General features: G+C 43.1%; 1 protein-coding gene across 1 annotated transcript in view; it reads left to right on the top strand.

Moving 5' to 3' along the window:
- Positions 1-26024, top strand: part of PRMT8 (protein arginine methyltransferase 8) — a 374391-nt gene that overhangs the window by 189003 nt on the left and 159364 nt on the right. The gene's annotated exons all lie outside the window — the stretch shown is intronic.

Here is a 26024-nt window from a genome sequence, read left to right as displayed (position 1 = left end):
AGTGCCCCGAATCTGCAAATAAAAGGATCCATTAAAATAAAAATAATTATGATTTAGAATAAAATCAATTCCCTCAATTAAAAAATTAATCTGTTTTTCTGTTAATCTACCCTCGGTTATAAGTTCTTCTCTTATTGCTTTTTTACCTTGTTCATGGTCTATAACCGTATATAAGGATTGGACATCTAGAGATCCCATTATCCAGTGTTTTTCAAATTGCATATTTTCTGTTTTCTTTATAATCTGCGTTGTGTCTTTGACATATGAGGGTGTATTTTTCACCCTTGTTTGAAGTAAAATGTCAATATACATTGAGAGGTTTGCTGTCAGTGAGTCAATCCCTGAAATAATGGGGCGTCCGGGTGGATTTGTTTTGTCCTTATGTACTTTTGGGATGCAATAAAACGCCGGGATCCGTAGGTATTTATTTAAAATGAAGTCATATTCCTGATTATTTAAAATTCCGCTATCCATTCCTCTCTTACAAAGATTCCCTAACTCTATATAAAATTGATCCGTGGGGTCACTTTTTAAAATTTGATATGTAGTAATATCTGTCAGTTGGCGTAGGCACTCCGCATTATATTTATCAATATCTTGAATCACTATGGAGCCTCCTTTGTCCGCAGGACGGATTATAATATTATTCTCCTTTTGTAAATGTTTAAGTGCTGTGATTTCTTTTTGTGTAAGATTGTTACGTTTATACTTCGAATTACTTTTTATCTTTTTTACATCCTTCATCACACATTCTTTAAATGTAATCAGTTCTTGACTGAGTTCATTTCGCGGATATTTTTTTGATTTATTTTTCAGAGAAGTATGTATAATTGGATCATTATTTATGGAGGAAGTGATTTCTCGATTTATCGGATTCTTTAAGAAATATTTCTTAAGACATAATTTTCTTATGAATTTTTCTACTCCAATAAAGGTCTCAAACTTATTAAGTGGTTTTGTTGGCGCAAATTTTAACCCTTTATTGAGAAGCTGTTTCTGCGTATCTGATAGGGTTACTGAACTGAGGTTAATGATAGCATCATTTGTAATTATGGGTGATATCTGTAGTGATGGTGTCTTTTTTCTCCTTGTTCCTCTTCGTGTCTTCCCCTTTCTGTGTCGTAATGTGTCTCCCTGTGCATGTGATTGTGATTGTGATATTCGTCTTGTGAATTGTGTCTCCTCATATTTGGGGTCTTGTGTGTCTGTGGTGCATTTTGAGTCTTGTTTCTCAGATTGTATTGGTGATCTGTGTGTATGTGTTTTTGTATATTTTGTGTTCTCAGTGGGGGTGATCTTTGTCTTATCCGTGAACGGTGATGTGGGGGAGTGCGATCTAAAAAATGATTTGTTTCTTCTAACATTTCAAATCTATTAAAAGTGGGTATATTAAAGTGTTCATTTCTTGCTGATCCTTGTTCAATCGTGTCTGATTCTATTTCCATATTACTTGTTGCTCCTATCATTGGTGCATGTTCATCACGTCTTTCCCTATTGATGGTTTCCCTATCAGTTCTTCCTCTTCTTTTAAAGTTCAATTTCTTTACCTTTTTCTCTATTATTTCTTGTTCAATTTTATCTAAATTTTTACATATATTGATCTGAATTCTGTTAATTTCCTCATTCCTAGTGAACTTATCAATTGTTACTCTTAAGTCAGAGATGCGTTTGGTAGTCTCTTCCAATATCTCTGTACGTCTTTTGATAATTAATTTAGTACACACAACTGACTGTTCATGGAGTAAATCTTCCCATTCCTTGTTAAATTCAACACTGCATAAATCTTGCGCAGGAAATTTAATGAAGGTTAGCCCTTTAGGAATTTTATCAATTTCAATACATCGTCTTAATGTCTTAATTTCCCACCGCTGTTTAAGCTGGCGGATTAATAATGTTTCCAATTCTCTGAAGGTATTGGTAATACATATTTCAGGATTAGAAATATCCATATTGATACTGTCAAAAAGAAAATTGTCAACTTTTTGTTTTTTGGTTTCTATGTGGTCCCAAATATCCATGATGTATCAGCCAACCGTGCAATCTACTAGGGTGACAATCAAAAACAGTAGTAATAAATTAGTTAGATGCACAGGGTGGTTGATGCACCAATCAGGGTGCTCTCAGTTTTAACAGCGTCACCCCGCTGTTAAAGAAGAAGAAATATAGAAAAGAGATAACTGGGCACACCTAAGATATTTGTAACTATTATTTATTGATTAATTATTAAAAAATATTTATTAGAAATACTTGCAATAATTTGAGGATATAATATCACTACCACATTATTGAGCAACATACATATAGTAAATTATGTGTCTCAGTAATCGGATTGAGGCTAGAATGGTAACCACCAGTAATTAAGCAGCCCCACTCCAGTCTCCGTGTGGACAGAAAAGTATACCAAATAAATTACATAAATAAAACAGCAATATAATAACGGAATAATATAATAGTATACTGATAAGAATAATAAAAGTTCAGCGGCAATAGAATAACGTCTGGTATTAATAGAATAAAATCCAGGTAACGATATAAAATGGAAATTCGTTGGTCCTGAAAATTTCCAAATGTCCAAATATGCCAAAGATACCCACAGGTGGTGTTGTATAATGTATTGGCAGTAATACAATCAGTTGGTATATTCAGTTGTTAGACCAGCGGCGTCCCGCTTACGGTCTGAAATCAATCCAACAGTTGAACAAATAGTGAAATAGAGGAACGATCTTACCAATGCCGGAGGGTTCTCACAATTCAGAGAAACCTCTGCCGTCTGTCGAAACTTAATCCCGGTTTTTGCTGCAGTCGGGTAGAACTCACGGTAGATGTTTGTAAATCACCTGTTCGCAGTCGAATCACTGCACGAGGTCCCGCTTGTTTGAGTCCTAATGAAGTATCCCAACCTTCCAGGTAGAGGTTTCAGATCGGCTGTGTTTAATGAGTCGGCTCAAGATTGTTCCGGTTGTAAAGTTGATGCGGTGCACTCGCATATGCTTGAATTTGGGGGGTCAGACCAGACACGTTTCGGGGTTAGAGTGTCCCCTTCCTCAGTGGCTATCCGACCTCCCCAAGAGACCATTCTTTTATGCTTTAACAAGGAACTTTACAAACCCCGGTTCGGACTTTGGTTCCGGAAGTCCTGTAAAAAACCTTATCCCGTCGGGGAATATTTTCCTTATAAGTATCACAATGCCGCTTTACTTATTCTACTTATTAAAGGACTGTTATTATATTTGCACGTTTCTATAATAATAGTAATCACTTGTGTGTTTGTTACAATATATAACAACTGGATGATATCGTTGCGATTCACTTGCGTTTTCGTTATCGCCTCCAACCGTCCAGATGATATAATATAAAATGCTACATTTGTAGATATATAATATATCAAATATAGAGAACATTTCAAAGATATTTGCGACATTTATCTAGCTCTTCCACCACTGTACATAGGAAATTTCTATAAAAGGAGGAAGGGCATACGGTAAAAAGGTTTAAAATGAGGGAAAAGAAATTATTTACCCAATCAAATACTCACAATATATAAATTCTATTTTCTGAAAAACCATGTATCAATACCTCTATAAAATCATATATCTCTATACCTAGAAAAAGGAAACAGATATGGGTATTGGTGTATATTCATATATTGATTTTGAAATTTCGGGAATATATCTCAATAATTTATATGTTTATTCATGTTTAAAAATTAGACAATATCCACAGACCCCATGGGCATATTGTTTATAGTGTTATATATAATACATTTTTATAAATTTTTGTGTATTTGTATTTTATATAAATATACAGAAATTATTTTTACTTATTTTTATCAATTTTTATATATTAACTTTTATACACATTCTTTCTGAAATATATGTTTATATTATTATAACCTTTGGATCTATATGGGACTTCTTTTTTCCATAGAAGCAATTTATGGGTATTTGTGTGTATGTATATTTTGGGGTTGTCTAAGGACAATGTATTATATATAACACTATAAACAATATGCCCATGGGGTCTGTGGATATTGTCTAATTTTTAAACATGAATAAACATATAAATTATTGAGATATATTCCCGAAATTTCAAAATCAATATATGAATATACACCAATACCCATATCTGTTTCCTTTTTCTAGGTATAGAGATATATGATTTTATAGAGGTATTGATACATGGTTTTTCAGAAAATAGAATTTATATATTGTGAGTATTTGATTGTGTAAATAATTTCTTTTCCCTCATTTTAAACCTTTTTACCGTATGCCCTTCCTCCTTTTATAGAAATTTCCTATGTACAGTGGTGGAAGAGCTAGATAAATGTCGCAAATATCTTTGAAATGTTCTCTATATTTGATATATTATATATCTACAAATGTAGCATTTTATATTATATCATCTGGACGGTTGGAGGCGATAACGAAAACGCAAGTGAATCGCAACGATATCATCCAGTTGTTATATATTGTAACAAACACACAAGTGATTACTATTATTATAGAAACGTGCAAATATAATAACAGTCCTTTAATAAGTAGAATAAGTAAAGCGGCATTGTGATACTTATAAGGAAAATATTCCCCGACGGGATAAGGTTTTTTACAGGACTTCCGGAACCAAAGTCCGAACCGGGGTTTGTAAAGTTCCTTGTTAAAGCATAAAAGAATGGTCTCTTGGGGAGGTCAGATAGCCACTGAGGAAGGGGACACTCTAACCCCGAAACGCGTCTGGTCTGACCCCCCAAATTCAAGCATATGCGAGTGCACCGCATCGACTTTACAACCGGAACAATCTTGAGCCGACTCATTAAACACAGCCGATCTGAAACCTCTACCTGGAAGGTTGGGATACTTCATTAGGACTCAAACAAGCGGGACCTCGTGCAGTGATTCGACTGCGAACAGGTGATTTACAAACATCTACCGTGAGTTCTACCCGACTGCAGCAAAAACCGGGATTAAGTTTCGACAGACGGCAGAGGTTTCTCTGAATTGTGAGAACCCTCCGGCATTGGTAAGATCGTTCCTCTATTTCACTATTTGTTCAACTGTTGGATTGATTTCAGACCGTAAGCGGGACGCCGCTGGTCTAACAACTGAATATACCAACTGATTCTATTACTGCCAATACATTATACAACACCACCTGTGGGTATCTTTGGCATATTTGGACATTTGGAAATTTTCAGGACCAACGAATTTCCATTTTATATCGTTACCTGGATTTTATTCTATTAATACCAGACGTTATTCTATTGCCGCTGAACTTTTATTATTCTTATCAGTATACTATTATATTATTCCGTTATTATATTGCTGTTTTATTTATGTAATTTATTTGGTATACTTTTCTGTCCACACGGAGACTGGAGTGGGGCTGCTTAATTACTGGTGGTTACCATTCTAGCCTCAATCCGATTACTGAGACACATAATTTACTATATGTATGTTGCTCAATAATGTGGTAGTGATATTATATCCTCAAATTATTGCAAGTATTTCTAATAAATATTTTTTAATAATTAATCAATAAATAATAGTTACAAATATCTTAGGTGTGCCCAGTTATCTCTTTTCTATATTTCTTCTTCTTTAACAGCGGGGTGACGCTGTTAAAACTGAGAGCACCCTGATTGGTGCATCAACCACCCTGTGCATCTAACTAATTTATTACTACTGAATATATTATATGTATGCTGTTGACGTTGCCCCAAAATATGGGATAATAATACTCCATCCCCAGTATTAGCGCACCACTGTAGTTGTGAACACAAGTAGTAAATTTGAAAATGGGGCAGGCCTAGGCCGCCATTACCTGCCGCCATTTGCAAATATTGTAACTTAATACGGACCCTTTTTCTGCCCCATATCAGGTCATTTATCAATCGGTCAATCAGATTGAAAACACTATCCTCAATCCAGGCAGGGCAGGAACTAACCGTGTACAATATCCAAGGCAACAGAACCATTTTAATCAGCGCAATCCTATTAATCTGCGAAAGCGGGAGTTTCTGCCAAACCCTTATTTTTTCCCTTATCTTCCCAACTAGAGGGGTGATATTTAATATATTATAGTCCCTGATGGTATTGCTAATTTTTATCCCTAAGTAGTCTAAATGATCTGTTGGGGCAATGATTCTGACCCTGAGATCATTCGGGGGAGGCATCCGATTCAGGGGGAAGAGTACAGACTTTGCCCAGTTTATCTCGTATCCGGCAATTCTACCAAATTCCTCTGTTATCCGCATAACATCTGGGACGCTTCTCCATCCATTATTCAAATAGAGCAATACATCGTCTGCATATAGACAGATCTTATCGTCCGTCCCTCTCCCCCCAAAGCCCGCTATGCAAGGATCAGCCCGTATCCTACAGGCGAAGGGTTCCATAAAGATTGAACATGGCAACATTTAATTCTTTGTGTTATTAGTTTAAGCAGACTGTGATTGTCTATTGTTGTGAATTAGATTAAGATCAGATCACATTTTATGACTGTGGCGAAACCAACCTCGCCACAGTGTTTTGGAGGGGGCTGTTTGCCAGCCTCCTGCCCCAGGATTATGGCCCATACTAACTTTGAAGGAGAAGACAGACCGGCCGCACAGCTTAAATCTGTGGAACTGTTTTGGGCAGGAAAGCCATGCTTGCGGCCGGTCAAATGTGGCTTCCATGGAATTCGGGAACCCCTGCTCGGATCTGGGTGATTTTTGGATATGTTGTTCACCCAGATCAGAACTATCCATGGATGTATACATTATGGGGATGTGTGGGGTTTTGAGGTGTTTTCTGTGTGTTGGGAAAAATGTGTGTTTTCTGTCTGGTAGTGATTAAGTTAGCCCATTACGTTTGGTAATTGTATTTTGTGGATTGCGTCTCAGACAATGCCAGTGTGTTAGTTAATTGCGTCTCAGACAATGCTCATTGTATTTTGTTGATTGCGTTACAGACAGAGGGAAGGAGATTTTGTGTACAATTGCTGGGAGGGTTTCAATACTGTAAATGCATGTGATTGGCTAAAATATAAACTGTCACAGTTTTTTACAAGGGCCCTAGGGGGAGTGTACCTTGCTAAGAGACCTGCATAAAAGGCTGAAAAATAACCCATTAAAGAGTTCCTGCTTTACCCCTTTATGAAGTCTTGGCTCATGTTTGGGGGATGGGATAACTACACTCTTGGGGATTGCTATATCATAATACTCCCCTGAGTATAAGCTCTTGTAAGAGCTTGTTCCTGGTTCCTGTCTTTGAATTTAGGAGAGGTTCACCCACTGGAGCCTGGAGCCTTGGCGTAGGTCCAGGGTGGGTAGGAGACAGCGAGACCTCCACCAAGCTTGGCGTAGGTCCAGGGTGGGGTCTGCAGTGCTGACGGTGTCAAGTGGAGTGCTTGGAGTCCTCTGGAAGCACTAGGAGCATCTATCAACGGAGGTACCCGATCGGGGTGCTAGGCGTTCCGTTACATTGGTGGCAAGCAGTGTGATGGCGTCCTAGTGTGAGGAGAAGCAGCTCAGAGACACCGTTCATGGATTTACAAAATTGAGGGCAACGCTAGTATCCTTACAGCGCCCCTGGCTACAGCAATATGGATGCCGTTGGTTCCTGCACAGCATTCCATGAGGAAGATCACCCGGATTACAGGGATGCCGAGCAGAAAGGCGTATGGCACCAGGCCCTGTAGGACGTGCAGCGTCGGAGGGGTGAGAGTCTTCCCAGTGAGGAGCAGAGATTACGAATGCGATTGGCGCTGTGACTACCTCTACTGGGAGAGCAACCATTGACAGAGTGGGTGTCAGAGCTTGAGGCACTGGTATGGCAGGAAACCTGGCTGGATGACGCTTACCAAGCACTATGGTGGGACACAGTACGACAGTCTCCATGGATGGAGGAGTACGCCAAGCCCGAAGGTGAGGAATATAATTGCCCTGGTTTATTGTGGGAGTCTTTTGAAGACATTGACTTTGGGAGCACAGAAGAATCTAGATTTTGGGACATTACTGACTACAGGGGGGACTTTCACAATTGGCCTACAACTAGTGGGGTGAGGGCAGATCTGACCTTTCTGGTCCAAAGGGAGTGTGAGCTGGAGCAAGATTATCAACAGTTGTTTCGCTCCATTCAAGCCCAGCGCAAGATACAAGACAGTTGGATACCAGGCCCAGACCTGCAGCACTACCTCTGGCAAGTCACAGCTGAGGTATCCCCTACTTCCTCACCAACTGTGGAGGTAGGGGACTTCATAGACTGGTACTGGGAGGAACCCCAGTCGGCAGGTGGAGATGGGACCGTAGTCACTCCACCGGCCCAACAGGGTGGCTGGGGAGGCGGCCCAGATCCCCAACTGCCACTGGGAGTCCAGGGGTGAGGAGATGGTCGGTCCCTCACCCCTGCAACAACCAACATCACGGGTAGTGGAGACAGTCGGTCTCACTCCCCAGCGGCAGTGTACTTTGAAGGGAGAGGAGACAACCGGTCTCTCTCCCCAACGACAGGGGGACAGCACCCCTAACTCCGATGGTGCAGATGGGACCGCAGTCTCTGCACCAGGCCTACCGGGATGCTGGACGGCCGGTACGGATCCCCCACCAACCCTGCAGGAATGCCAGGAGGAGGAGGTAAATGATCCCGCCTCTCCACAACTGATCCGCAACAAGGTCCTGGGGGCAGGATTCCCTGACCCCATCCCAGCGGAACAGCTGGCATCTGGGCAGAGCGCAGTCAGCCTCTGCCCTCCCCTATCCTCTTCTCCAGAGCCGGACTTCCCACAGGCTACCCCAGCGGAAGTCCTGGCATCTGGGCAGAGCGCAGTCAGCCTCTGCCCTCCCCTATCCTCTTCTCCAGAGCCGGACTTCCCACAGGCTACCCCAGCGGAAGAGCTGGCATCTGGGCAGAGCGCAGTCGGCCTCTGCCCACCAAGTACCTACAGCTCCAAGCTAGATACCACAAGGAAGCAAGGAGTAGCAGATGCCCACTCAACAGCTGGGGACATACAGAACAGAGTCAGGCCCCAAAATTCAACAGGTCCAGTATTGGGTTGTGGGTGGACTGCCAGACTAACTCAGGTACTGACCGGCGTGAGGTCAGGTATCTGGTTAGTCTTCCCTGGGAGGGGGAGATGTGTGGCGAAACCAACCTCGCCACAGTGTTTTGGAGGGGGCTGTTTGCCAGCCTCCTGCCCCAGGATTATGGCCCATACTAACTTTGAAGGAGTAGACATACCGGCCGCACAGCTTAAATCTGTGAAACTGTTTTGGGCAGGAAAGCCATGCTTGCGGCTGGTCAAATGTGACTTCCATGGAATTCGGGAACCCCTGCTCGGATCTGGGTGATTTTTGGATATGTTGTTCACCCAGATCAGAGCTATCCATTGATGTATACATTATGGGGATGTGTGGGGTTTTGAGGTGTTTTCTGTGTGTTGGGAAAAATGTGTGTTTTCTGTCTGGTAGTGATTAAGTTAGCCCATTACGTTTGGTAATTGTATTTTGTGGATTGCGTCTCAGACAATGCCAGTGTATTAGTTAATTGCGTCTCAGACAATGCTCATTGTATTTTGTTGATTGCGTTACAAACAGAGGGAAGGGGATTTTGTGTACAATTGCTGGGAGGGTTTCAATACTGTAAATGCATGTGATTGGCTAAAATATAAACTGTCACAGTTTTTTACAAGGGCCCCAGGGGGGGTGTCCCTTGCTAGGAGACCTGCATAAAAGGCTGAAAAATAACCCATTAAAGAGATCCTGCTTTACCCCTTTATGAAGTCTTGGCTCATGTTTGGGGGATGGGATAACTACACTCTTGGGGATTGCTATATCATAATACTCCCCTGAGTATAAGCTCTTGTAAGAGCTTGTTCCTGGTTCCTGTCTCTGGATTTAGGAGAGGTTCACCCACTGGAGCCTGGAGCCTTGGTGTAGGTCCAGGGTGGGTAGGAGACGGCGAGACCTCCACCAAGCTTGGCATAGGTCCAGGGTGGGGTCTGTAGTGCTGACGGTGTCAAGTGGAGTGCTTGGAGTCCTCTGGAAGCACTAGGAGCATCTATCAACGGAGGTACCCGGTCGGGGTGCTAGGCGTTCCGTTACAATGACCAATTTGTGCAGAAATCCATATCATTCCAAAGGATTCACATACAAACCGGATTCCAAAAAAGTTGGGACACTAAACAAATTGTGAATAAAAACTGAATGCAATGATGTGGAGATGGCAAATGTCAATATTTTATTTGTAATAGAACGTAGATGACAGATCAAACGTTTAATCCGAGTAAATGTATCATTTTAAAGGAAAAATACGTTGATTCCAATTTTCACGGTGTCAACAAATCCCAAAAAAGTTGGGACAAGTAGCAATAAGAGGCTGGAAAAAGTAAATTTGAGCATAACGAAGAGCTGGAAGACCAATTAACACTAATTAGGTCAGTTGGCAACATGATTGGGTATAAAAAGAGCTTCTCAGAGAGGCAGTGTCTCTCAGAAGCCAAGATGGGTAGAGGATCACCAATTCCCACAATGTTGCGCAGAAAGATAGTGGAGCAATATCAGAAAGGTGTTACCCAGCGAAAAATTGCAAAGACTTTGCATCTATCATCATCAACTGTGCATAACATCATCCGAAGATTCAGAGAATCTGGAACAATCTTTGTGCGTAAGGGTCAAGGCCGTAAAACCATACTGGATGCCCGTGATCTCCGGGCCCTTAAACGACACTGCACCACAAACAGGAAAGCTACAGTAAAGGAAATCACAGAATGGGCTCAGGAATATTTCCAGAAACCATTGTCAGTGAACACAATCCACCGTGCCATCCACCGTTGCCAGCTGAAACTCTACAGTGCAAAGAAGAAGCCATTTCTAAGCAAGATCCACAAGCTCAGGCGTTTTCACTGGGCCAGGGATCATTTAAAATGGAGTGTGGCAAAATGGAAGACTGTTCTGTGGTCAGACGAGTCACGATTCGAAGTTCTTTTTGGAAATCTTGGACGCCATGTCATCCGGACCAAAGAGGACAAGGACAACCCAAGTTGTTATCAACGCTCAGTTCAGAAGCCTGCATCTCTGATGGTATGGGGTTGCATGAGTGCGTGTGGCATGGGCAGCTTGCATGTCTGGAAAGGCACCATCAATGCAGAAAAATATATTCAGGTTCTAGAACAACATATGCTCCCATCCAGACGTCATCTCTTTCAGGGAAGACCCTGCATTTTTTCAACAAGATAATGCTAGACCACATTCTGCATCAATCACAACATCATGGCTGCGTAGGAGAAGGATCCGGGTACTGAAATGGCCAGTCTGCAGTCCAGATCTTTCACCTATAGAGAACATTTGGCGCATCATAAAGAGGAAGGTGCAAAAAAGAAGGCCCAAGACGATTGAACAGTTAGAGGCCTGTATTAGACAACAATGGGAGAGCATTTCTATTTCTAAACTTGAGAAACTGGTCTCCTCGGTCCCCAGACGTCTGTTGAGTGTTGTAAGAAGAAGGGGAGATGCCACACAGTGGTGAAAATGGCCCTGTCCCAACTTTTTTGGGATTTGTTGACACCATGAAATTCTGATTCAACATATTTTTCCCTTAAAATGGTACATTTTCTCAGTTTAAACTTTTGTTCCGTGATTTATGTTCTATTCTGAATAAAATATTAGAAGTTGGCACCTCCACATCATTGCATTCAGTTTTTATTCACGATTTGTATAGTGTCCCAACTTTTTTGGAATCCGGTTTGTACTTTTTCTTGCAACTGTATATGCAAATGCACCAGCATGAATATCAGACTCGCTTTAGCGCAGTTCACACCATGCGTGATATCTAGGGTGCAAATGCAAGAGTAATTACACTAGAGAGCATGCATATTGTGCCCCCATAAAGTACTTATCCCTTTATTGTGCCCCCTTCACAGTAGTCATGCCCTCATTGTGCCCCCCTCACAGTAGTTACAGATGTAGCAGGGTTAACACACAAACTCTTAACTCAAATTTCTTAACTCCTTGCATTATTTTGAAACAAAAGCCATTGAAAAGCAATTGAAGATGTTTGTATAACTCCTTTAGTTTAGATAACACATCTCATAAAGCATGTGTTTTAACTTTACTACATTTGTATGCCCTCATTGTGCCCCCTCACAGTAGTTATGCCCTCTCTGTGCCCCTTTCACAGTAGTAATGCCCTATCTCTGCCCCTTCACAGTTGTAATGCCCTCTTTGTGCCCCCTTCATAGTAATAATCCCCATTGTGCCTTCTTCACAGTAATAATGCCCCTTAATAGTAGTAATCCCCATTGTACCCCTTCACAGTAATAATGCCCATTGTGCCCTCTTTATAGTAGTTATGCCCATTGTTCCCCCTTCACAGTAATAATGCCCATTGTGCCCCGTTAATAGTAGTAATGCCTTCTGTGCCCCCTCCATAGTAGAAATCCCCATTGTGCCCCCTTAGCAGTAGTAATGCCCTTTGTGCTAGTAATACCCATTGCGCCCCCTTCACAGTTATAATGCCCTCTGTGCCCCCTTCATAGTAGTAATGACCTCTGTGCACTGTGCCCCCCCCCCCTTTCATGCAGATTCCCGGGCTGCAGGCTCCTCTCACATAGGCCGGCAGCACGATCTGTGCCTGCAGGCTGAATGGTGGAGCAGGGAGAAGTCTCCCTGCTTCACCATTCAGTGCGCCGCTGGCCTGAAGAAGAGAAGGAGCGCGGGGAGCTGAGCGGTGAGTGACAGGACCCAGCTCCCAGCGCTCCAGCAATGAGCACTTCCATCTGTTTTGATGGAAGCGCTCAGTGCTTCTGGACTTTGGCACCCCCTGAAAGTCGTCACCCGGAGCTGACCGCCCCCCAACTTCCCCCTTCTTCCTTAGCACCCCACTGGTCTGGAGGAACTTGACTGGTTGCACAGAGCCCTGACCTCAACCCCATCGAATATCTTTGGGATGAACTAGAATGGAGACTGGGAGCCAGGAGCTCTACATCAGTGAACTCACAAACGCTTTTCTGGATGAGCAGGCAAAAAATTATTCATACAGACACCCTCCATATAGAACGCCTTCCCAGAAGAGTGGAAGTTCTTTTAGCTGCAAAGACCAACTCCACAGTAATGCCGATGGATTTAGAATGGGATGTCATAAAACTTCCTGTAGGTGTAATATGTACGGGTAGGTGTCCCAATACATTTGTCCATATAGGCCCTGATTTATCAAACTGGTTTTATTATTTTCATTTTGGACTAAATTGTGACTTTTCTATTGTTTTGCTTGTAGCGCACATTCATCAATAGTCTTTGACAGACCAATTTTTTTTTCTGAAGTCAGTTTCAGAAATCCAGATGTTTTATGGGTGTTTCTATGGAGCATGTTGGTCTTTGGCCTTATTTATCGTAGGGAAAGTATAAAAAAATTGTCTTAGCTGCTCTCCACTCCAAAATATGTAGCTGTAGTAGGTGAAAATAAGCCAGATTGGGGCAGATTTACCATTAAAAATGCGCTCGTTTTTTGGCACATTTTGCTCCAAAGGACCGGCGTGCATGCTTTACATTGCATTTACAAACCGTTTTTCACTCTTTTATAAGCATTTTACACCTTGTCTAACAAGGAGGCACTGGCTTCATGGGAAAGGGTCATTATTTGTGGGAAAGGGTGTGGCCTAAATGCACTTCCATGCTCCAAAAATGAGCCACAATTTTGACACATTTTTGGAGTGAATCTATGCCAACTTATAGTTAGTGTAAACTTAGATTAGACAGTTTTTTTTGTGCACAGACAATATTCTGGTGCAAGATTTACAATGCTCCAAATTTACAAAGGTCCATTCGCGAGAATCGTAAATTTGTCTAACATTAAGACTGTGTCTCGTATTCTAAGACGATCTATACAAATTGTGACTGTATTAGTAAATCTGCCCCTATGCTATCACATTTGCTGCCTGTGCCACTTTTATAAATTTGGCAAATGGACTTCAATTAGTTCCCTGTTAATAAATCATAAGGGGAGATTTATCATTCCCTTTACACCTGGAAAGTGGTGTTAAAAAGTTTTTAACTGTGACTTTTTAAACAATTGTCGCATCTCCCCTTTTTTGGCGTCCTCACTACTTTTCTAAAGGGGGTGGGGTAAGGGCGGTGAAGCGGGAGTCATCAGACGCAGCAACAAATATATCAGCATTTTCGTCAGTTTTCTGGTGTCAATGAAGACAGAAATCTATTGCAGCTCTGATCATGGACTGCATTAGGAAACTAGGCGAGCAGGAGATATCAAAACAGGCGCAGAAAGCACCAGTCTTGATAAATCTCCCCCATAGTGTCTAAAATCTATTTGTCTGTCTATCTATCCATCCATCTATCATCTCATATCTATCGCAATATCTGTCCAATGTAATATCTATCTCACATCCATTTACTTATCTGCCGGCCTTCCTAACCGTCTTCTTTATCTATTCTTGATATAAATCATTGTATTAGCTGCCGGCTTGTCCTGTAACCTCATCCCTTGGTGGCACAGAAAGCAGTAATCATGAATGGTTGATCTGACATAAGCTCTGCACAATCCATGTTTTGATGAAATAATATTAATAAGAAAAAGTAAGACAGGAGTTTATCTGGCAGATATTGCAAAAAAGAATTATGAGATTACCTATGCTATTTTTACAGCAGAGAAAATGGAAGAACATTGGGGCATTATGTGACCTGATTTTTAAAGTGAGCCCAAACTAATATATAAGGGGTGGTTATAAACAGTAATTCCCTAATAAATTACCCATTTTATAGGGATATTAAATAAAAGATGAATTTCGAAAGAGGATGTATGGAAAAGGCTCAGCAGGGGAAAGCGTGTGGTGGACAGGTAGGGGACAGGAGTGGTAGTAGTTGTAGGGGATGGGGCTATTTATGCCGGACCCCAGAGCAAGGGGTATTTGCAAATTGTTTACTCGTCATGTTATTTAATATAATATTATGCTCTGTATACCTAGAATAGTTATTCAATTCTGGCACTGCCCCTACAGGAAGCTTGGGTGTGGATCCTAGATATGCCCCTAGCTCAGTTAGTCAGTCTAGACTGGATTTCAAAGAGGAGGATTGCTGGCCATTGCACTTCACACGCTTTGCACCCATCCAAACACCTAACATTAAGGGCACCCCAGCTACCATCAACCTGGATCACCCGGGGCACACATTGGTGAGGTTTTCCTGCCCAATGGAAGATGAGGTGTTCTTGGTATTGATGTTGTGAGGTCCAGGGCGGGGAACAAGGTGGTTAAAAGGAGCAGGCCAGCTTGGTTTACCGGATAAACCCTTCTTTACTAATATCTCAGCAGTCTCCACATACATTTACATTACTTTCAAATGTAGGCACAGTCCTTTTAACAGTCTCAATAAACAGAGAAACAGTTTCATGTACCTCATTCAGATGTACCTTCTATATCCAGCTATGCTTCACTGTCATCCAGCCTGATAATGCAATATTCTCCCAAAATATCTTTCTACAATGCTCACTGCGGGGTGTAGACTTCAAAACAGACTTGTAATCTGTCTCTCTCTTTTGTATGACTAGGGATTTCAGACCTTTAAACCTAGCCAAATAGCTATGGAGTCCATGAGCCGAAATACATGCCTCCACCATCTGTCTTCCTCGCACCCTCCAATATGGGTGCTTAACCTTCAGTATATTTGTTCCTTGCTTCACTCAGTCTGGAAAAGGTATTTCTCTTGGGTCCCAATTCTTATCTGCAGGGGCTCACAGGAGCTGTTCACATCCACCATCTCTCTCATTCACTTTTCTCTCAACCAACTCCTACTAACTCACAGGAAGGAGCCAAGTCCAAGGGGTTGGGCCTGCCCCTGCCTAGTAATGGACCTGGTGACTAGAGCCATCAGTTATCTCTCTGTTTTCCAGCTTGATGTAATATAACAATTGAACAACAACACGCTACTCAACCACATGGTACAAAATATAAAACGTGCAATACTCAATTATTAGCTATGAATTCTACAGTACTATTAACAGTGAACTCCACCACTGATGATGCCCTGTGGGTCGCTGAGTGTATAATCGGAAAGTGCCGGCAATAAAGCATTTTTAGTAATGAACATTCTGCTCTTGGTGACTTGTTTGTTACGATCAGTGTCAGACCCTGGAACCGAACCTGAGTTCGGTAAAAGGTTTTTAACAGTAGAAATTAGCTTCTGAAGTTATGACCCGAAGTCTCACGAGACTTCGCAAAGTAATAACTTCGGCTCATAGGCGCCAATACATTCTAATACTGTATGGAGCTCCCGAAGTTTTATGAGAATAGACTTAGGATGTTTTATTTAACCACCTCCGGACCGCTGTACGCAGATTCGCGTTCCGGAGGTGGCAGCGCTGCGCACAATCACGCATATACGCGTCATCTCGCGAGACGCGAGATTTCGCACAAAGCCGGCCCGCGCATGCGCATCGCGGGCCGGCAAAATTAAAAGAACAAGTTCGTCACCAGCCTGCCAGCAACGATCATTGGCTGGCAGGCTGGCGATTTTCAAAAAATCCAATCACAAGTCATATAACAGATCATATTAGTAAATATGATCTGTTATATGGCTTGTCTGCTCCTGTGCTGGTCCTTTTCGTCGGTTGGATCCAGCACAGGAGCAGACTGAACTGTGAGTACACCAAACACTACACCTTAGCCCCAGATCACCCCCCTGCACCCCAATTAACCCTTTGATCACCCCTTTGATCGCCCCTGTCAATCACTAGTGAAAGGAAAAAAAGTGATCAGTGTAAACTGTCACTTTTTTTTTTTCACTGGTATTGACTGTTAGGTTACAGGGATAGTTTAGGCCCCTTGGTTAGGTAGTTAGCGTCAGTTAGCGCCCACCCCACCACACCGCAGTCACTTTTATTCGCTGATTAGCGTATCGCTAATCAGCATTTGTACTTTTATAGTATCTGTAAGTGATCAAAACTGATCACGGTCAGATCTATAATAGTATTAGTGTCACCTTAGCTCGCCCTCCACCCAAAACGCAGTGTTTGCCCGATCAGGCCTGATCGGTCGCCCACACGTGCGTTCACCCACGCCCGCCCCACCGCAGTGACAAAAAATATATTTTTTTTTGATCACTGCACATTCATTTTACACGCACTGCGGCGATAAAAAAATCTGTTTTGATATTTTTTATCAACCGCAGCGGCCTCCGGTACTTCGCTAGCCTCCCCTTTGTAAGACAGGTTTGCTTTTTTTCTTGGGTAGTCTCAGGGAATACCCCTAAATTTAGTAGTCCAAAATGTCAAACAGGGGGTATTCTTCTGAAGAGGCCTACAGGATTCTGACCCAGTCGGATGAGGAGTGGGAACCCTCATCTGACGAATCTAGCGGGTCAGAATATGAACCTGTGGAAAGCAGTGGCTCTCTGACCCAAAGTTCGGACGAGGAGGTTGAGGTCCCTGGCAGCACCAGGCGTACCCGGCCCCGTGTCGCTAGACCACAGGTTACGCAGGATCCGCTTCAAGAGCAGCAGAGTGGGGCTGTCGCTGCCGGATCACGTGGTGAGGCATACACCAGCAGCGCAGCCCTCCCTGGACCTAGTACCAGCACTGCCGTACAACATGGTGACGTGGCGAGCACCAGAAGGGCAGTTGAAGCTGGTACGGTGGCACGTGCAGTAGTTACCCCGTCGCAGCCACCGCACAGACAGGCCCGTAGAGCCCCTAGAATCCCTGAGGTGCTGGACTTAGTCGTGGCAGAGACAAACCGGTATGCCACACAATTTATATCCGCCAACCCGGGAAGCTTTTATGCCCAGCCTTTCCGGTGGAAACCAGTCCAAGTTTCCGAACTTAAAATTTTTTTGGGCCTTCTCCTCAACATGGGTCTAACTAAAAAGCATGAATTGCGGTCATATTGGTCCACGCACCCGATTCATCACATGCCCATGTTCTCTGCTGCTATGTCCAGGGCACGATTTGAGGTCATCCTCCGTTTCCTGCATTTTAGCGACAACACCACCTCCCGTCCCAGAGGCCACCCAGCTTTTGACCGGCTCCACAAAATTCGGCCCCTCATAGACCATTTCAACCAGAAATTTGCAGATTTGTATACCCCCGAGCAAAACATCTGCGTAGACGAGTCCCTAATACATTTTACCGGGCGCCTTGGCTTCAAACAATACATCCCAAGCAAGCGTGCCCGGTATGGGGTCAAATTGTATAAGCTCTGTGAAAAGGGCCACAGGCTATACCCACAAATTTCGGATCTATGAGGGAAAAGATCAGACCCTGGAGCCGGTCGGTTGCCCTGACTACCTGGGGAGCAGTGGGAAGACAGTCTGGGACTTGGTGTCACCCTTATTCAGCAAGGGGTACCATCTTTATGTGGGCAATTTTTACACAAGTGTGGCCCTCTTTAGGCATTTGTTTCTAGAACGGATTTGCGCCTGTGGCACCGCGCGAACTAGTCGCGTGGGCTTCCCCCAACGGCTTGTAACCACCCGTCTTGCAAGGGGGGAGAGGGCTGCCTTGTGTAACGAAGAACTGCTCGCGGTGAAATGGAGAGACAAGCGTGACGTTTACATGCTCTCCTCCATTCACGCAGACACGACAATCCAAATTGAGCGAGCAACCCGTGTCATTGAAAAGCCCCTCTGTGTCCACGACTATAATGCGCTCATGGGAGGGGTGGACTTCAATGACCAGATGTTGTCTCCGTATTTAGTTTCCCGCAGAACCAGACGCTGGTATAAGAAGGTGTCTGTATATTTAATTCAATTGGCGCTGTACAATAGTTTTGTTCTCTACAGTAAGGCTGGGAGAACACGATCCTTCCTCAAATTCCAGGAAGAGATCATCGAGAACCTCCTTTACCCAGGAGGTTCCGTGGCCCCATCCACCAGTGTAGTTAGCCGTCTACATGAGCGACATTTCCCCAGTGTCGTTCCTGGTACCTCAACCCAACCGTCACCCCGAAAAAGATGTCGTGTCTGTAGCAGGAGTGGAATAAGGCGTGACACCCGCTATTTCTGTCCTGACTGTCCTGACCACCCTGCCCTATGCTTTGGTGAGTGTTTCCGGAAGTACCACACACAGGTACACCTAGCATAGGGATTGCATCTCACAGGACAGGCACACAGGGCTATTAGGGCCCTTTTACTCACAGCTGCTGCAAACCTCTCCTTTCACCTGGGATAAAGTGCATAACGTACTTTGCCACATCTTTGGGCGATTTGCGCTTTGCACATTGTCCCATGGGGAAGGAGAGGTTTGTTCTATAAAGGTAAAAAAAACTAAACAAAAAAAAAATTACCGGTAAGTAAAAAAGTTAAAAAAGTTAAAAAAAAGTTAATATGTTCTGTTCTAAAGTTAATAAAGTTATTGCGTTGCGGCCTGGTTTTTTCTTTTTTGTTTTGTTTTTTTTACCTTTCAGGTGGACCAACCGATCGACTAGCTGCAGCACTGATGTGCATTCGGACAGAAGCATTGCGCTGCTGTCAGATTACACGCAAGTCGGTGTATGCGGCGCTGCAAGACGAGATTTCTCCTCTGCAGTAAAAGATACGTTTGCCGAGGCATATGAGCTGAGGAGGTGGCGGTGTTCATATACTTTGGCAAACACTTTGTATATATAAAAAAAAAAATCCCGCCAATGATTTATTCATCCACATCGATTGATGTGAATGGAGAAATCGGGTTTGCCAGGGCATACGAGCTAAGTGGGTATGGATGTTGGGCGGAGCTCCTATGTCCTGGCAGACGCCTTTCCCCTCCTTTTTCTTTTTTTGGCAGAGATTTTTTCATCCACATTGATCGATGCGAATGAAGAAATCTGTGCCGTTCATTTTTTTCTTTCAGCCCAGAGGCTGAACGGAAAAAAAAAATCTCATTACCTGTATGCTCAATATAAGGAGAATAGCAGAAACTCCTAATGCTGGGCATACATGTAATGATTGCGGAGACCCTCAAATGCCAGGGCAGTACAAACACCCCACAAATAACACCATTTTGGAAAGAAGACACCCCAAGGTATTCGCTGAGGGGCATATTGAGTCCATGAAAGATTGAAATTTTTGTCCCAAGTTAGCGGAAAGGGAGACTTTGTGAGAACAAAATCAAAAAAATCAATTTCCGCTAACTTGTGCCAAAAATTTTTTTTTTCTATGAACTCGCCATGCCCCTCATTGAACACCTTGGGGTGTCTTCTTTCCAAAATAGGGTCACATGTGGGGTATTTATACTGCCCTGGCATTTTAGGGGCCCCAAAGCGTGAGAAGAAGTCTGGTATCCAAATGTCTAAAAATGCCCTCCTAAAAGGAATTCGGGCACCTTTGCCCACCTAGGCTGCAAAAAAGTGTCACACATGTGGTATATCCGTATTCAGGAGAAGTTGGGGAATATGTTTTGGGGTGTCATTTTACATATACCCATGCTGGGTGAGATAAATATCTTGGTCAAATGCCAACTTTGTATAAAAAAATGGGAAAAGTTGTCTTTTGCCAAGATATTTCTCTCACCCAGCATGGGTATATGTGAAATGACACCACAAAACACATTCCCCAACTTCTCCTGAATACGGCGATACCACATGTGTGACACTTTTTTGCAGCCTAGGTGGGCAAAGGGGCCCACATTCCAAAGAGCACCTTTCGGATTTCACAGGTCATTTACCTACTTACCACACATTAGGGCCCCTGGAAAATGCCAGGGCAGTATAACTACCCCACAAGTGACCCCATTTTGGAAAGAAGACACCCCAAGGTATTCCGTGAGGGGCATGGCAAGTTCCTAGAATTTTTTATTTTTTGTCACAAGTTAGTGGAAAATGATGATTTTTTTTTTTTTTTTCATACAAAGTCTCATATTCCACTAACTTGTGACAAAAAATAAAAACTTCCATGAACTCACTATGCCCATCAGCGAATACCTTGGGGTCTCTTCTTTCCAAAATGGGGTCACTTGTGGGGTAGTTATACTGCCCTGGCATTCTAGGGGCCCACACATTTGGGCCCCTAGAATGCCAGGGCAGTATAACTACCCCACAAGTGACCCCATTTTGGAAAGAAGAGACCCCAAGGTATTCGCTGATGTGCATAGTGAGTTCATTGAAGTTTTTATTTTTTGTCACAAGTTTGTGGAATATGAGACTTTGTATAAAAAAAAAATTAAAAAAAATCATCATTTTCCACTAACTTGTGACAAAAAATAAAAAATTATAGGAACTCGCCATGCCCCTCACGGAATACCTGGGGGTGTCTTCTTTCCAAAATGGGGTCACTTGTGGGGTAGTTATACTGCCCTGGCATTCTAGGGGCCCAAATGTGTGGTAAGGAGTTTGAAATCAAATTCTGTAAAAAATGACCAGTGAAATCCGAAAGGTGCTCTTTGGAATATGGGCCCCTTTGCCCACCTAGGCTGCAAAAAAGTGTCACACATCTGGTATCTCTGTATTCAGGAGAAGTTGAGGAATGTGTTTTGGGGTGTCTTTTTACATATACCCATGCTGGGTGAGATAAATATCTTGGTCAAATGCCAACTTTGTATAAAAAAATGGGAAAAGTTGTCTTTTGCCAAGATATTTCTCTCACCCAGCATGGGTATATGTAAAATGACACCCCAAAACACATTTCCCAACTTCTCCTGAGTACGGAGATACCAGATGTGTGACACTTTTTTGCAGCCTAGGTGGGCAAAGGGGCCCATATTACAAAGAGCACCTTTCGGATTTCACTGGTCAGTTTTTACAGAATTTGATTTCAAACTCCTTACCACACATTTGGGCCCCTAGAATGCCAGGGCAGTATAACTACCCCACAAAAGACCCCATTTTGGAAAGAAGAGACCCCAAGGTATTTCGTGATGGGCATAGTGAGTTCATAGAACTTTTTATTTTTTGTCACAAGTTAGTGGAATATGAGACTTTGTAAGAAAAAAAAAAAAATCATCATTTTCCGCTAACTTGTGACAAAAAATAAAAAGTTCTATGAACTCAGTATGCCCATCTGCGAATACCTTAGGGTGTCTACTTTCCGAAATGGGGTCATTTGTGGGGTGTTTGTACTGTCTGGGCATTGTAGAACCTCAGGAAACATGACAGGTGCTCAGAAAGTCAGAGCTGCTGCAAAAAGCGGAAATTCACATTTTTGTACCATAGTTTGTAAACGCTATAACTTTTACCCAAACCATTTTTTTTTTACCCAAACATTTTTTTTTTATCAAAGACATGTAGAACAATAAATTTAGAGCAAAATTTATATATGGATCTCGTTTTTTTTGAAAAAGTTTACAACTGAAAGTGAAAAATGTCATTTTTTTGCAAAAAAATCGTTAAATTTTGATTAATAACAAAAAAAGTAAAAATGTCAGCAGCAATGAAATACCACCAAATGAAAGCTCTATTAGTGAGAAGAAAAGGAGGTAAAATTCATTTGGGTGGTAAGTTGCATGACCGAGCAATAAACGGTGAAAGTAGTGTAGGTCAGAAGTGTAAAAAGTGGCCTGGTCTTTCAGGGTGTTTAAGCACTGGGGGCTGAGGTGGTTAAAGTCGGTTTGCTCATCCCTAGTTCTGACATTGATAATTGAACACGCCGAATCACAGTAGCAGTCCTCACGCCTATACCCCCTAGGGCCAGGAGGGTGCACCCTTTCATCCCTCAAGGTACACCCTCATGTTGGGGCTCCTGCCTGGTGGTAGTTGGGGTGCACTTGGTGTTAAAGGGGTTGTCTCACTTCAGCAAATGGCATTTTTCATGTAGACAAAGTTAATACAAGACACTTACTAATGTATTGTGATTGTCCATATTGCTTCCTTTGCTGGCTGGATTCATTTTTCCATCACATTATACACATTGCTCATTTCCATGGTTATGACCGCCCTGCATTTCAGCAGAGGTGGTCATGCTTGCACACTATAGGAAAAGGCACCAGACTGCTGTCCACCTAGTATCTGTGCTTCAGTGGTGGCCGTAATCCCTGGAAACGAGCAGTGTATAATGTGATGTAAAAATGAATCCATCCAGCAAAGGAAGCAATATGGACAATCACAATACAATAGTAAGTGCCTTAATTCAATGCAAAGTCATCAACTGCAGCGCTCACCTCTGAGCTTTCTCTTGGGAGCACGGAAAAATGTCCCGGACAACGACCATGTAGCCTTCCACAAAGAAAAATCGAATCCAGCTTCCCGTAAAAAAAGCTTTATTACCTTGTAATAAAATCTCCAGACATTAAATATACAAACTTCGTCTACGCGTGAACCAACACATCCATTTAAATATTCCTCAAAAACGTCGATGACAGACGCCGCACCTTGCCATACCATTAACATATCGTCAATATAACGACCATACCATTTGATACAATGGGTGAAAATATTCCTCTCTGTGAACAGTTAATGTTTCTCCCACCAGGACATGAATATGTTTGATATTGACGGTGAGAACTTTTCTCCCATAGCAGCTCCAGACACCTGGAGAAAAAAATCCCCATTAAATATAAAATAATTACTTCACATACGAAGTCCTGAAGGATGTCTGTATAATCGCTATGGGTTACCAAGTACCACCGTCATGCCACTATTAGTAAGTGCATTGTATTAATTTTCTCTACATGATAAATGGCATTTGCTGAAATGAGACAACCCCTTTAAGTGTTTTTGACAGGGTGCAAAGTGTGGGAGCAGATGCAATTACAGTCTAATAGCGAAGGAGTCAGTGACCAGGCTAGTTGGTGAAAATAAATAATTCTGTCTTTACTACTGTGCAGAATAGGAGTAATAGTGCATTCAACAGTATCAAGGCCCATTTCTAAGCAAATCACAGAGAAATTCCTCCTCAATAGCATGGTATGGAGTGCAGCAACGATGGGGGTTGTGCTACTCCTTCTCTGTTTTTTTTAAGTCTCTATTCAGAACCTTAAGCATGCAATTGAAATTCTGGGCATATCTTGTGTAATTCACGGACTGAGGGGTACAAAATTAACCCCTTCTGGCTGGGACTTTAAAGATGGCGCCCGCGCGCCAGAGTGGCCATAGCTGCCAGGTGCCTGCTGTTTCTTAGAGCAGACACCCACACCGAAAGTCTGTGACTGACAGTAATGCCGATCATGGACTTTTAACCCTTAAGATGCCATGGTCAAACGTGACCACTAGTGTTGATCGAGCATGCTCGGCCAAACACCTGTTTGGCTCGAGCATCACGATGCTCGGCACATCGCGGTGTTCGGCCGAATACCGCGTGTGCTGGAGCGCGATGCTCGAGTCTCCTCCCCGCACGTTTGTTGCCTGCTACGCAGCCAATAAACGTGCAGGTAAGTACTGCCACTCACTGTAATGCCGTAGCCATGTTGGAACACGTCATTGGGTGCTATAAAGCACCCAATGAACACGTGGTTCAGCTCAGTCTTAGTCAGGGAGAGTTGTGCTGTAGAAGGGACAGATAGTGTAGGGAATTTATTTTTTATTTTTTGTTAGGCAGGGTTGGTGTTAGAGACCCAAAAGTCCTTTTATTAGTTCAACCTGCACTAAATTGTGTGCAATTTTTTGACTGCAGCAGACAGCGACATTATCTGTGCTACATTTCCTGCGCAACGTGTTCGCAGCGAAAAATATCTGAGACATCCAGTGTACTTTTTCCGTAGACGGTGTCCGCTGTGGACAGTTACATTACCTGCGCTACATCTCCTGTATAACGTTTGCGCATCCTAAAAATATCTGTGACATCCAGTGTACTTTTACCGCAGACGCTGCGATCAGCGACATTATCTGCGCTACATCTCCTGTTTAACGTGTGCGCATAGTAAAATTATCTGCAACATACAGTGTACTTTTTCCATAGACGGTGTCCGCTGCGGACCGGTGACCGGTTCAGCTTGCGTTCATGGAGTTTGTTCTGAGCCTAAGATCTCGCTCCCGGATACGTTCTCCGGGGGCAGTGAGTATTTTGTGCGTTTTAGAGAGGCTTGCAAACTCCATTTTCGCCTTCTTCCCCATTCCTCTTGTGATGAAGAACGGAGGGTGGGGATCATTATATCGCTGCTCAGGGGTAACGCTCAATCCTGGGCCTTTTCGCTGCCGGAGGGGGCACGGCCCCTCCGTTCAGTGGATGAATTCTTTTTAGCCCTGGGTCATATATATGATGATCCGGATCGTATTGCTCTGGCTGAGTCTAGACTACGTCTGTTATGCCAGGGTAAACAATCCGCAGAGATATACTGCTCAGAATTTCGGAGATGGGCAGCTGATACTGGTTGGAATGATGCTGCACTCCGAAGTCAATTTTGCCATGGTCTTTCAGAGGGATTGAAAGATGCATTTGCCTTTCATGAGAGACCTACCTCCTTGGATTCTGCTATGTCTCAGGCCGTTCGTATTGACAGGCGTCTTAGAGAGAGAGGAGCGATCTCTCCTTCCTGTCATACTCAGTCCCGGGACAGTGCAGCGGTCTCTTTCTGTGCGCAGGGGTCTCAGTCGCTGTCAGCCCCTTCTGAGCAGGAGCCCATGCAGCTGGGGTTGATTGCCTCTGACAATAGAAGATTCAGCCCGCATGGGAGGGTTTGTTTTTGTTGTGGAGGTATAAATCATTTGGCAAATGTTTGTCCCTCTAGGAGATTCAGGCAGTCTTCTGGGAGTAATAAAGAAACAAAAAGGAAAAAATCTTTTTAAAATGTTCCGTCTGTTACTATTGGCAGGGTTGAGGCGGAAATTGAAGGTTTTCCGTTTGCTTGTAGTTCCCGTTTTGTCCTGCCTGCTAGGGTGGCGCTAGAGAGCAAGAGTATTTTTTGTGAGATTTTTGTGGATAGTGGAGCAGCTGTCAATCTCATTGATAATCAATTTGCAATAACTCATGGTTTCCAGGTATGCACTTTGGGAAAGGATATTCCTGTTTTTGCTATTGATTCCGCTCCACTTTCTCAGAAATCATTAAAGGGCATAGTTCACAATATCCGTTTAATTGTGAGTGATGCTCATGTTGAGGATGTGTCATGTTTCGTCCTTAGCGGTTTGCCTACTCCTCTAGTGTTGGGGCTACCCTGGCTCACTAAACATAACCCCACCATTGATTGGCAAGCGAGGCA

The sequence above is a fragment of the Bufo bufo genome, chromosome 1, assembly GCF_905171765.1.
Source record: "Bufo bufo chromosome 1, aBufBuf1.1, whole genome shotgun sequence".
In the NCBI taxonomy this organism is placed as follows: Eukaryota; Metazoa; Chordata; class Amphibia; order Anura; family Bufonidae; genus Bufo; species Bufo bufo.
This window is presented reverse-complemented; position numbering and strand designations above follow the sequence as displayed.